Genomic DNA, 13,182 nt, shown 5'->3' with positions numbered 1-13,182 from the left:
GAACCAATCTTTCGTGAAACGTTGTCCTGGAACCTGAACAGTAGATGGATGAAGAGAACTGTTTGCAGTGTTGGAGGCAGACTCCCGTTCATTCAGACAAAAGTTTCTCGATGGCGCATGAAGGCAAAAATGTCTCGACCACTGAATGATAAAATGACCCGCACCATCTGGCATAGAGCGAGCACACTTTCCTCCAACCTGGCATCCCAGCTGCTCGGTCTCAGGCTTATTCACACCAACGGCAGCATGAAATTAACTCTGGATTCAGCTCTCAGTGCATTCTACGAGTTTTAGGACCTTTTTAAATAAAGGCTATTTATGTGTCTATTGGGACGTTGATTCACCTAAAAATACGTATTCCAATGATGAACACATGTTGCTTTCCCAATGTGAGTCTCTTGAGCCCATTCGCGTCAGATTTTGCTACAAAAATCAGCTTCAACTTGGGACAAACAAGTGCAAACTAGCTCCTTTTTTTCTGCTTTGATTTTCTCCAAAACAGCTTCCTGACTACAAAGTGGGATTTACAATCTTCATCGATCGCGAGTGACGGTACACTGGTGACGCATCCTAATAGGGTTCAGTTGTTACTCCGGTATTCAACACCTGTAAGGCTGCAGGAGCCCCCACACTGTTGGGAAGTCATCAGTAATCCCAGCCAGCGATGGGTTCCCCCGGTGTGCCCGTACTGTGTTATGTATGCCATTACCCCGCCGATTCCAACACCGTTTGTCATGGCTGCCTTCCACCGCAGGGTTCAGTAATGGAAGTCAACAGCGAAATGGACACCACTTCTCTGGTGCAACCCCCCCAACAGAGCACTACAGACAGCTCATTTATCTTCTTTGCAACCCTATACCAGGTATTCTTAATGGCCTATCTCTAGCTCCAGTACATTTATTTTCATTCCCTGGTCTTTTTTTCTCGACTTCTTTTTTTTCTCGTCTTCAGCAGGTTAAACACAAGAACTGCTGTGAAACCCTGTGTTTTAATTCCCTCAATCAGCCTGAGGGAATTAAAAATAAAGATCCTATATCGTACGGTAAATCCATGTGTTGCTATGGTCGTTGCTGCATCGCTGATTCAATGCTGCACTGTTTTCCATTTCCCGACCTCGGAGCATCTGGAGGTATTTTCAGCTCCACACAGTGCTTTTGTTAAGAAAGCCCTGCGAGCCCCCAAAGCCTTAAAGGCCATGAATTATTATCGTTCTTAATTTTTTTCTTCTGCGTAATTCACACACCTGCGGTGTGAGTGGAACATGGCAGTGATGAAAGGTTGCTATGCAGCTCACTGTGTCCCGGAAAGACTAATTCAGAAATAACAGGAGGTTTTCAATTTAGAGTGATATAGATCCAAAAGCAGACGGATGCCTTGGTAAAGGTCACCTTTGAGAACTTGCCTCTTTCTCTGGAGCTCATTGTGTGTTTATCCTTGGATGAAAAAGCCGAACGGTAAAAAAAGAAAAGAAAACACGTATTTGAAGTCAAAATTAAATTTAAATTTTTTTTTTTTTAGACCAGAATCACAGCAGGTTGTCTCGGCTGTTCCTAAAGATCTTGGTGCATTAATGTGGTATTTTGGAGGGATTTTTGATCCCTTTTGATCAATTCTCTAGTGGTAAAATAAATCTATTAGAAAATGGCATCAATCCAAAAACTTATGAGACATAATAGAGCATGGAATTGGCCATCATATACTTACATCATAATGTCCTGCGCCCTATTATACTTTCACAAAGTATTCTTATTAATCTCTGAATTATTTCTTATTCATGAGTAGAACAAATTGACTGAGCTGCGTCTCAAATTAGTCTTCAGGTTCCAGCCTTTCGGATGTTGTAAACCACTTCTATGTTGAAAGTAAACCACTTCTATGTTCAAAATACAGTTGAAATACCCCCCCCCCCTTCCTGACTGCCACTGTCAGCAAGTCAAGCTGTCCGTGACGTGACTCTCAGCTTGATGAGCGACATTCGAAGATGCCAAAGTTAAGCTCCAGCCAAACCCAGCCTCCAATCCCGCCTTTGAACTTGGATGGCTGGAATGACTCAAAGAACGACGCGCTAACAGCGCTAATGGCCCACCGTGAGGGGCGTCACTCCGACCTTGAGAGCGTTTCTTTCTTTTTTTTGTTACAGCAATCACTCTGACATCTTTCTGTTTTTCAAAGTTCTCTCACCATCAAGAGGGTTCAGGTTTTTTCCTTCCCCCTGCGAGGTACGTCATGTAGTTGCTAAGTAACTGAACTGAAAAGAACAGTTACAACGGTGCAAAATGTGACATATTCCTTGTGTAAAAATAAACACATGGGCTTGGAGGGCAGACGGGGAAGAGGGGGGCAGTTACAAGTAGGGTTAACATGTGAAGCACATGGCATGGGAATTAGTTGTATGTATATGGAGAAAATCTATTTCTGTGATTCATGCTTCAAAACCGGCGACAGGCATTGGAACCCATTGGAAATCGACTTGAGTGAAATGTAACAATCACTCGTGTGTTTGTTTGTTTTTTCCCCACGTGAACATTTTGACCGTGCAGCCTCATGAGGAGACTTGGTTCAAGTGCGGCGCTTTAAAACATAAGAAATGCTTCACGCGAGCAACTCCTTGGGCGTCTCATCCTCCGCTGTCACCCTGACTTTGCTGTTAGAAAAATCACCATTCTGCTACCCTAATTAAAACTGCACTTGACTGATTTCTTGACTGAAAAGTGTCGTAGTTTTATGGTAAATGTAATTACATTTTCTCCATCGTTCCCCCTTGAAGTTTCGACCTCCAAATTCCCCCAACATGGAACAAATCACAATGCCTCTCACGACCCAGTATCAAATATATATATATATATATATATATATATATATATATATATATATATATATATATATATATATATATTGGTTCGATGCAACTTATTTTCAGTAAACCACATTCACTCAATGGGGACCAGTCAGAAGACCAGTAAGAAACATCTTGCCACGCTGTGAACGACCCTGCAGGAACATTCACAACCGCTGACACATAAATCAATACTCATGATGGGCCGTTAGCTGGCGGTTGCAGAAATAGCTCGTTAAGGGACTATTCTCTCAATAATAACCGATGGTGAGTGTCATCAACAGGGCTTTCATTAACAGGATCATTACAGAACCAATAATATTTACAGTGACAACATCAGGGGGCCTCGTGCAAAATGGTGGTTCGACGAATTCTCTGTGGAAGTAACGACCAAATAAAATGCGTTTACAGCGTGGTGCGTGAAACCCAAGTTAATTTCATCTCCATCCTGCCATCAGCATGATTTTCTAATTAGGAATACCCGGCTTGGTGAAATAATTGCCGAACACAGCTGCACACACACACACACACACACACTCACAGTCCAAAACGCCTCTGCCTGAGAGACTGCGGGCGCACATCAAACATGCAGCGGCTCACGGCAGCATTTGTTTTGCATGCTCGCCGATAATTGGTCGGTAATTGGATCAAGTCTCTCCTCGTTTTGATGAAGCGCAACGAAAGCGAGGGACGCCATTAGTATCGGCGAGCGACGCTGCGTTTACCTGGCCGTGTAAACACCGCGGTCTCCGTCGTACTCGTTTTAATGATGGTACGTGTCGACCCACACAGAGAGGTGGCGTCTGATTGGTCGAGAGTCTTTCGACCGAGGCCCACTGTCAACCGTTAAGAATCCATCTGAAGAACTTATTTTACAGTATATCAATCCCATAATATGTATTGATAGGGATTTTCTTGTTCTCTCGAGCCACCATGAGGTTGACATTACTGTTTCTTGATGACGTGGCCTGAAATCTTTTTATAAAATGATTTGTCACTTGCAATTCTCGCTAAAAATGTGTTTGAATAGCTTATAGGCAACTATGTCCAGCAGCAGTCATTATTATATAATAATAATAATAATAATACATTTTATTTGGAGGCGCCTTTCAAGTCACCCAAGGTCACCTTACAATAAAATAATACAGGATGATACATGAATAATACAGATGCGCTTGTGAGAGTCGAACATAGCACAATCCAAAGCAGCAGACCAAAACCCCACATGATGTGAGATGGGGAGTGACGCAATCCAACAGTAGATGGTCCAGGTGATAATGGCGAAGCCACAGAGCCAGTGCAGCTGGGGCAGAGGAGTGGAGCGTGCCGGTAGTAGCTTCGCTGGAGACGGGGAAACCAGTTGGATGGCGTCTGAGATTAGCAGCAGGCTAGCCAGTCGGCAGTTGGACACTGGTGGGTATGGGTATAGAGGCAGCGTCCTCCGCAGCAGTCCGCGGGCGCAGTCCGCGGGCGCAGTCCGCGGGCGCAGGTGAGCGTCCAGGAGAGCTTGCAGGGTGACAGCGGACCGGTCCGAACGGGTGTGCTTCGTGGGGCACACCAGAGCAGGCTGTCTAGCCACAGAGTGCGGAGATGAGCCACAGGAGTCCCATACAGGTGAGCCCTGTACCGGCGAAGCTAGCTTCTGGCTAACGAGTGGCGAGGTATCAGACAGGTAGAGACTGTCCAACTGCTGTTTTGGTGTTGGTTGAGCAAGCCAAATCCAGCAGACGGATTTAAAGTTCAACATTCACACAAGACAATCCTAATTAATCAATACGGAACTTAAAAAAGAAAAACGAAAACAGTGGAGGAGTCAGTCGCGGCAGCAACTTGCCAGCGGACCCGTCGCCATCTTGATGAGCATCACTGCAGCGGCAGTTATAAAGTTGTCAAGGATATGTATTCTAAGAGAGCGCTACTTCAATTCTGTTTGTGGACCAAAATTGTCGGGTTTAAGGACCTGGTGAGTTCAGAGCTTACAGCTAACATCTGTCCAGTCCGTAAATTGTCTCTCTAGGGCAAATAAATGTGGACCAGCAGTCAAATCTGGAAATCCTGTGTGTTTGAAAAAATCCCATTCCACAAGGCGACCTCCAGTTCCATAAGGCGACCTCCCGCTCCATAAGGCGACCTCCCGCTCCATAAGGCGACCTCCCGCTCCATAAGGCGACCTCCAGTTCCATAATGCGACCTCCCACTCCATAAGGGGACCTCCCGCTCCATAAGGGGACCTCCCGTTCCATAAGGCGACCTCCCACTCCATAAGGGGACCTCCCGCTCCATAAGGGGACCTCCCGTTCCATTAGGCGACCTCCTGCTCCATAAGGCGACCTCTTGTTCCATAAGGCGACCTCCCGTTCCATAAGGGGACCTCCCGTTCCATTAGGCGACCTCCTGCTCCATAAGGCGACCTCTTGTTCCATAAGGCGACCTCCCGTTCCATAAGGTGACCTACGTCCTGTTTCGTAAACGCAGCTCTGTGTGTGCAACAGGCCACAGGAGGAAGGTAGCAATGACACAACCTGGTTTAATGTACATTATGCAATGCATATAATATTACTGGCCCCCATAACCAAACGACCAGAATGGAATGTCAGTGTGTCGATCGAAGCTGATGACTCACTGGGAACCAAAGAAATAGCTGGCATTAATATCTCACCCACACCCCCAGCTCTCAGATTTCCTTCTGGCCCCAAGTCTGTGCACCAAAACTGTGAGGGCTAGATGAGAGGCATCATCCATCATCCTTGTTGACACCTCGTTATGTTAATTGATCTCCGAGGCATGGCGCGGTGGGACGAGGCCGCCTGCCGCTGGCTCCTGCTCTCTGAGAGAGTTAGGAAGTGTGGGGGGGGGGGGGCGTCAGATGATGCTGCTGCTTTGGCCTCGGCGATGTGAGCGTGAATGTGTGTGTGATGACAGACAGCAGCGAGAAGAGGAGAACATACTTTTGGGCCATAAATCAGACTGAACCGACATTGGCTGCTGCAGAATTTAGAGGCCGGGAAAAATGTGGTGCATGCCCCCCCCCCCCCATTCGCAGAGATGAACATGCCCTTCAGTGGGACTTCAAAGCCGCAGGATTAGGCGTCCATTAAGCACGGCGGCATAAACAGAGCGAGGGTGGCTTCATCGCTGAGCACAGTCTTTTTGCATTGCAATCAATATTGTTCAAAAAGTTATAAATAGAGTAATAGATGCGACCTCTGTCAACTAAATCCACATAAACAGAGGGCAGGCGTCTTAACGCACGTTAATGCATTCTTTATTGAAGGAGCGTCTTTGAGGATTCCTCTCAATTCTTTTGCACTAGATTACAAGTCTTAAAGACTTTACCGGAGGCAGACAATCATACAATTAAACAGTCATAGAGCGGGTGGAGATGAGAGGAGGAAGAGAACTCTCACTCTTATGGACTTTTGAATGGAGTTTTTTGTCGTCCTGGATGCTGTAGTATATGGGCATGTTATGGTGTGTTTGGCATGAGAGTTTTTTTATGAATAGAACTGAAAATTGAACTCGCTTCCTGCTGCATTTACGACTTTTCCAATAGCTCAGTGAACCATTCCTCGCTAAATGCTTATGTGAAGTGGTCACAAAATATGAATGTATATATACTGTATATCTATAAAGGGATTTGATCACTTTTCTTTTGAGTGGCACATGAATAGGAAATGTAATTGAACTCCCCGGGGAGACACATCAATCTGTGACTGATCCACCAGGGGGGTATTGACTTTAGGTGCCTGTAGGGCTGCTGTCAATCATCCTGACAGGCACCTGGCTCCAAGGGACTGACAGTGAGCAGTCACATGAGGCAGAAGGCAGAGTGTTTTCGCTGCATCCATATAAAGAAGAGGCTGAAGGTACAGTGAGGTGTAGCGCACAGTTATATAACCCCAAAACTCAACAAACAAGGTATCCCTGTAGTCCCATGTTTGTTCTCCATTAAAATAATCTGTCAGTGTCCGCCCACGCCCAGACAGTGGCTGAAGAACCACAGAGGGGTTTTATCTTCTGCTGTCAGTGAGCTTAGGTCAGCTCACACAACAAACATCCACTGGTAAATATAAGGCTGCAGCCGCTGAGTATGATGACTGGGAACAAGGGGAAACGGCTAGAACGGCTTCATCCAATCGTAACTGCATCCACCTAAAGCTGATGCATGTTTTCATCCTGGAACCATGTGTCGGCCGGCTACAGTGACCGACTTCCTTGAATTTACGCCGGTTGCCTGTCAACCCTCACCGTGAGGACACTCCAGGATGTCACTGAGCAAACAATCCTCTCAGGAACCTTTTATTGTGAAATGTAGGAATGGAAGTAGTAACACAGTTAGCCGTCTTGGTTCATACTGTGGAGCCTCCGTGTTGATAGGAATACAAGTGCAACTCAACCCGTTTCGCATAACTCGATTGGGCGTCTCCCGGTTGTGAGCGTTTCCCGGTAGAGAGCGTCTCCCGGTTGTGAGCTTCTCCCAGTTGTGCCGATTGTGAGCGTCTCCCGGTTTTTGAGCTTTTCCCGGTAGTAAGCGTCTCCCGGTTGTGCTGTTTTTGAGCGTCTCCCGGTTGTGAGCGTCTCCCGGTTGTGAGCGTTTCCCGGTAGTGAGCGTCTCCCGGTTGTGAGTGTCTCCCGGTTGTGAGTGTCTCCCGGTTGTGAGTGTCTCCCGGTTGTGCCAGAAGTGAGCGTCTCCTGGTTGTGCCGGTTGTGAGCGTTTCCCGGAAGTGAGCGTCTCCCGGAAGTGAGCGTCTCCCGGTTGTGAGCGTCTCCCGCTTGTGCCGGTTGTGAGCGTTTCCCGGTATTGAGTGTCTCCCGGTTCTGAGCGTCTCCCGGTAGTGAGCGTCTCCCGGTAGTGAGCGTCTCCCGGTTGTGCCGATTGTGAGCGTCTCTCGGTTGTGCCGGTTGTGAGCGTCTCCCGGTAGTGACCGATTGTGCCAGATTTTAGCTTTACCGGTAGTGAGCGTCTCCCGGTTGTGAGCGTCTCCCGGTTGTGAGCATCTCCCGATTGTGCCGGATTTTAGCTTTTACCGGTAGTGAGCGTCTCCCGGTTGTGAGCGTCTCCCGGTTGTGCCGGTTGTGAGCGTCGCCCGGTAGTGAGCGTCTCCCGGTTGTAAGCGTCTCCCTCTGAACCGCTGATCAACATCTCCAGCAGAGTTGGCTTTCGACACTGGATCTGGAACGCGCTCAAGCTCTCATTTCACTGTGCAAATGTCTCTTTACCTTCAAAGAGTATCCTGCTAAAGGACATCTGAACCAACAGCATTTAAATGCCTTAAGTCAACAATCCTGGTTTGCTTGGAGGTTTTTCTCTTAGTTGCACTTGTCTTCTCGGTGGTGTTGTTTTTTCTTTTTCTAAAACATGTCATGGCTACCTGTATCAGGTGCACACTTCACCACAAACACTTTTACATTGTTGGGAGAATCAAGAGAGAGAAGAAGTCTCTGCTTCCTTTTAATTCTCATCTAATTAAAGATGAAACCACTTATTGCAACAACAACAACAACAACAAAACTGCCCTTTGAACTGCGCCTTTTTCATTTCTGCCTAATTTGCGAAGTGCAAACAAGCCGCGCTGCGACTTGAAACTTGATGAGCGTAAACACGCGTTGCCTTCAGTTCTTTGGAAGTTGCTTGGGCAAAAGGTCTCGTGGAGGTCAGCGCTAAAAACAGGCCTGTGCTTCATAATTAGCTTTTTGAGCAGATTCGGATGAATAAGTGGTCTGATGCGGCCACTATCTTCATCTACGCCTCTCGTATTATGTCCACATATTGAAAAAAAGACTTGATGTTCCCTGTGTGTGTGGAAAGTGGGCCTTCAATGATTGAATGTGGCAAAGAAAGACAAGATGAAGGGAAGAGAAAATAGCATTCAAATTGTACAAAGGACAATTTCTGTTTAGTCTGTGCACAACAACAGCAGTGTCACTGAAAGTTCAATGAGAAATATCGAGAAACACACATACTGAAGGAGAATAAGTGTTCTGTAACACGCCTTCAAATATCCGTCCTCAATGTTGCCGTGTACGTCATGTTTAGATCACAAGATGCGAGCACCATATGCACAAGAACTACTGCACGTGTGACATTCCTCTGGTCAGAACTCTGAGCACTCACGTCCCAATTTGAAAAATGCCCAAAATGACTCCCCCCTCCCCCCCGGAAGTTCAAAGAAATATGATAATTTCTCAGATATTTCAAAGAAACCAGCTCAGTGAGGATCCTTGATTTACTGTCAGCCAAACAAAGCCTTGTTCCCTCAAAGAATAACCAAATGAAGGAAAATGACGTTATTTAAGCATTTTTCTGATTCTTTGATTTATTGCAGCATTTCACTCATCAAGCACATACATCACACAGCCTAGGGCGCTGGTAAGAACACCTGATTGATCACATGCTCCTGAGATGCAAAATCTGAATAAATGATCCAGTTAAATACCAGAATTTAAGACGAAAAATTGGTATTGGTGCAAAAACTCACGGTTTTGAGTCACAGATTGGATCAAGATGAAAAAGAAGTAGAAGAAAAAAATAAAAGATTCAAATTAAACTTTAAACACAGTTTCAGACGCCTCGTGTTTTAGAGGAAATCAATTTGTGACAAGCGAAAAATAAGTCTTCTGCAGAAACAAACAACGAACAGAATATGACTGACATAGCAGACGAGAAATATTTCTGTCTCACCTGAGAGTCTGAAAAACCGTTAATACCCAGAGAAAATCAATCTGACCGCTTCAAAGCGGCTGACAAGAGACGGGGAACGGCTGATTCACGTTCTGCTCAAGTGTTTCATGTTTGAGAGAGAAAAAGGCTTCAGAGATAAGGTCAATTATCACATCTACTCCACCGGCGCCGAATATCGGAAACAGACGTGGCCGCATTCTCTTGGGTTTTCTCTCAATCTACATTTAGTACATTGCAAATGTGGACTTTCCTTTTTTATATTTATCAAACACAATTCTAACACCCACGTCGAACCATATCGAACCATCTGGCCTTGAGACACAAAGGGATATACAAAGAGGACATGAGGTTTAATTACAGTAAATGCTTCGCCATCTGTTCCATGTGTGACTATGACTATGACTACGGGCATTAGTGCATTATTTGTTGCTTCCCCATATGTTTAATGTGTAGTTGTCATATATTTTGATTCCTTCTTTTATTTTTAATTTACTGCACACTACGGTTTTCAGGACTGCACTGATGAGAGTCGTGGGACTCAACCAAAGAACAGAAAAGACCAGAAAACCAAAACAATGAGCTGAAAAGAACCAAAAAGAACCAAAACGTTCCGTTGCACTAAAGGGATCCAAAGTTGGGTGATACAACACTACAAGCTAGAATTGTCCTATATCATAAGTAGTGATTTGATGCATCGTTAATATGAAGGAAAAAAAGTGATGAGAGCAGCGTTAAATTTAAGATTTTAAATAGCGAATACAGCGCTACCTTGATTCCTGTAAGACCTACTGGTTCTTGGATCGTCTCTATTGGTCGACTAAGTTAAATTCCCTTCTGGCCAATAGTTCATCAAAGTTCATGTGTTTGTGACGGACCCAGATTTGTCAACGATGGCACCTGAAATAAAGCACCTCTTTAAAGCTTGGATTTATTAAGGGTAGATAGTTATGCTAATCCCCTTCAATCTGCATGACCATCATCGTGATAGCCGCTGTGCCATGCCCCATTTCACCTGCACTTTTATTACTATTGGACATTTACGTCATCGAGATGAAGGAAAGTGGTGGATCAAGCTGATGTTCCCACTGTCTGATGTCTTGCCTTATTGGCATTCAGCCTAATAATTTTCCCCACACGCATTGCGGTGAAATATCTTTGCCTTCAGCATTTTTTTGTGGGAGGGAGGGGGGGGGAATCATTGCTGCTACAACACTTGACACGCCAAAAGTTCAATCCCTCAAAAATGAAACTGGCTTTTACAAGAGCGTTTCTTCTTCTTCTTTTTCTTCTTTTTCTTCTTCTTCACATTGCGTGGCTCTAAAGAAGAGCCCATTTATGGAAATGAGGCAGAGCGGAGCTTTTCCCTCCATCACTCCACCTAACCGTGAAAGATTCGGGTCTGAGAGCCGAGCGTGAATGAATTATCGTCCACTTTCAGCTCACAGTTTCTTTAGCTTTATGACTATCAATTGTGTTGGTCGGCCGTGCTTTATTATTCATTTATCTTTTTAAGGATCACAGAATTGAGATGTTTCGTAAGCTCAAACGAGGAGCCTAATTATGGTTCATTCATCCTGTAAATTAACTTTTCACATGCTTGTTAATCTGATTTAATTGCCAGTGGATCTCTATTATTCTCCGAATGCAGGAGATCGAAGGTGCCGTATGCTCAAAGAGGATTTGCGTTCCGTCACTCCCAGAGGGCTTCGGGAAAAACATTCGCTTTCAATGCAGGCACTGTTGAGCGATGATTTAATCTCATTCCTTTTGTGGGTTTAAACACTTATTTATTTATGAGAGAATCATACTTCAGATGACGTTGTAGGCAGCAGCAATGATCCCTGGATATACAGTATAACCATTAAAAAAAGGTTCTCGCGAAATAAATTCATCTAAAGGAAGGAAATGTGGCTTGTACGCCGATACCGAGGAGGATGTTTTCCAAAACACTAAATCGGCGTTTCGCCCTCAGCTTTTATCTTCTAACCTCCTAAAATGCACAAGAGTACAAGAGGACTCTGAACCAGCCGGACTGTGAAGGAGACATCCAGAGAGCCACTTTCACTTTGAACCCGACATTCGCCAGAGAGCTTTTTAGCACTGGTCAATTTCTTTGGTTGATTTTTGGGCTATATGGGTTCCACAACACATCTTCTTTTGAACCAGTGGGGAGAAAACAACCAAAAATATTGGAAATTAAGGTGTTTCTTTTTTGCCTGTAGATTTCCCCTAAATTCCCCAAATGTTACCATTGGATAATGGCTCATTTGAACATGACATTTGCAATACATTGTCACAATGTAAGCAATAAACTAGGGGAAAATGAAATGCCGATATATATATTAGTTCATATTTTACGCTATTCATATGCAGTGTCTATAGAATGTATGGAGTTTAATCTTTAAAGGATGTTTTCTCAAAGGCAGCTTTTTTTCCTCCGACTCTGAGCCAGAAATCTCCACTTCAGTAGCACATAAATATATAAAACTTTACAGTTTCAGTCTTATCTATATTCTGAAGGTTGGGTCATATATCATTCATAGCCTCACATAATCAACATTTTATTTCTAAAAACTTGGCCAAAATGGAATTAGTGTGGTTGTTATTTTCTGATTCACGGAGTGATAAAAAGACAAAACAAAAACCTTTGACTCTAAAATGTCAACAAAAGGAAGCGAGCATTTTGAACACGGCTTAGTGCAACGGTCAGACTGTTGCAAAATTGCCCCGCTTCCATTCTTTATGCTAAGCTAATAACCTGCCGGCTTTAGCTTCATATTTAGCGTACAGGCATGAGACTGGTATCAACAGTCTCCGAAAGGTTTTGTGGGGAAATGATAGATATTGCTATTTTTCAGAGTCGGAGCTCATCATCATTAGTTCAATGATGACTGAATTACTTTCGTGATCAAATATCTGTTCTGTATTTTCCATTTGACAGATCAGTGATTATTTTGTAGTTCAAGACCAATCGCCTCCATCTGCCCCGAAGGCCAAAGAGCTCAGCGATTGATTTGAAGTCAAATTAATTTCAGCACCAGAAGGAAATTCAAATGATTTCAAGATTAATGGGTAATTTACCACCAGCAGTTATCTAGAGAAGGTGTCATGTTTGTAGAGAGAGAGGGGGGAGAATGAAAGAAACACACACACACACACTCATAATTACTCTCATATTTTCAACCAGAGGAACAGCAGTGAGGCTCGAGAGCTACTTGGCTCACAGGCACATGGTTGGGAGCTTTGCCGACACTCGCCGCGTGGGAGGACTGCATTGATTTGAAAATGGCCATTGGGGGAGGGGGAGGGGGGTGTTCATCGCAATCATAGAAACGCATAAATCACGTATTTCGAGCACATGCATTAACTTTGAGCTATTTTGGAGCGACTTTTTCTCTTCTTTTCTCTTCCCCTAGCTCGCTCTGAGGACCTGCATGAATGTGACCGCTGTGATTGCCCGCGAGGTAAAAAGCCAACTCGCCTGAAGTCTGAGAGTGTGCACATTTCAACCGAGTCATTAAAGCCCAATTTCGCCTCCATAGATTTCATGTCTGAAATCGATGCCGGTTAATGAGAGCTACTGCCAGCCTGCTTTTCATTCACACAGCATTTGACTGAACCTCATCTGTAGGTCCAACATCTATGTGGAGTTACGAGAATGACT

The sequence above is a fragment of the Cyclopterus lumpus genome, chromosome 2, assembly GCF_009769545.1.
Source record: "Cyclopterus lumpus isolate fCycLum1 chromosome 2, fCycLum1.pri, whole genome shotgun sequence".
Classification (NCBI taxonomy): domain Eukaryota; kingdom Metazoa; phylum Chordata; class Actinopteri; order Perciformes; family Cyclopteridae; genus Cyclopterus; species Cyclopterus lumpus.
The sequence above is the reverse complement of the archived record's forward strand: the minus strand, read 5'-3'. Positions refer to the sequence as shown.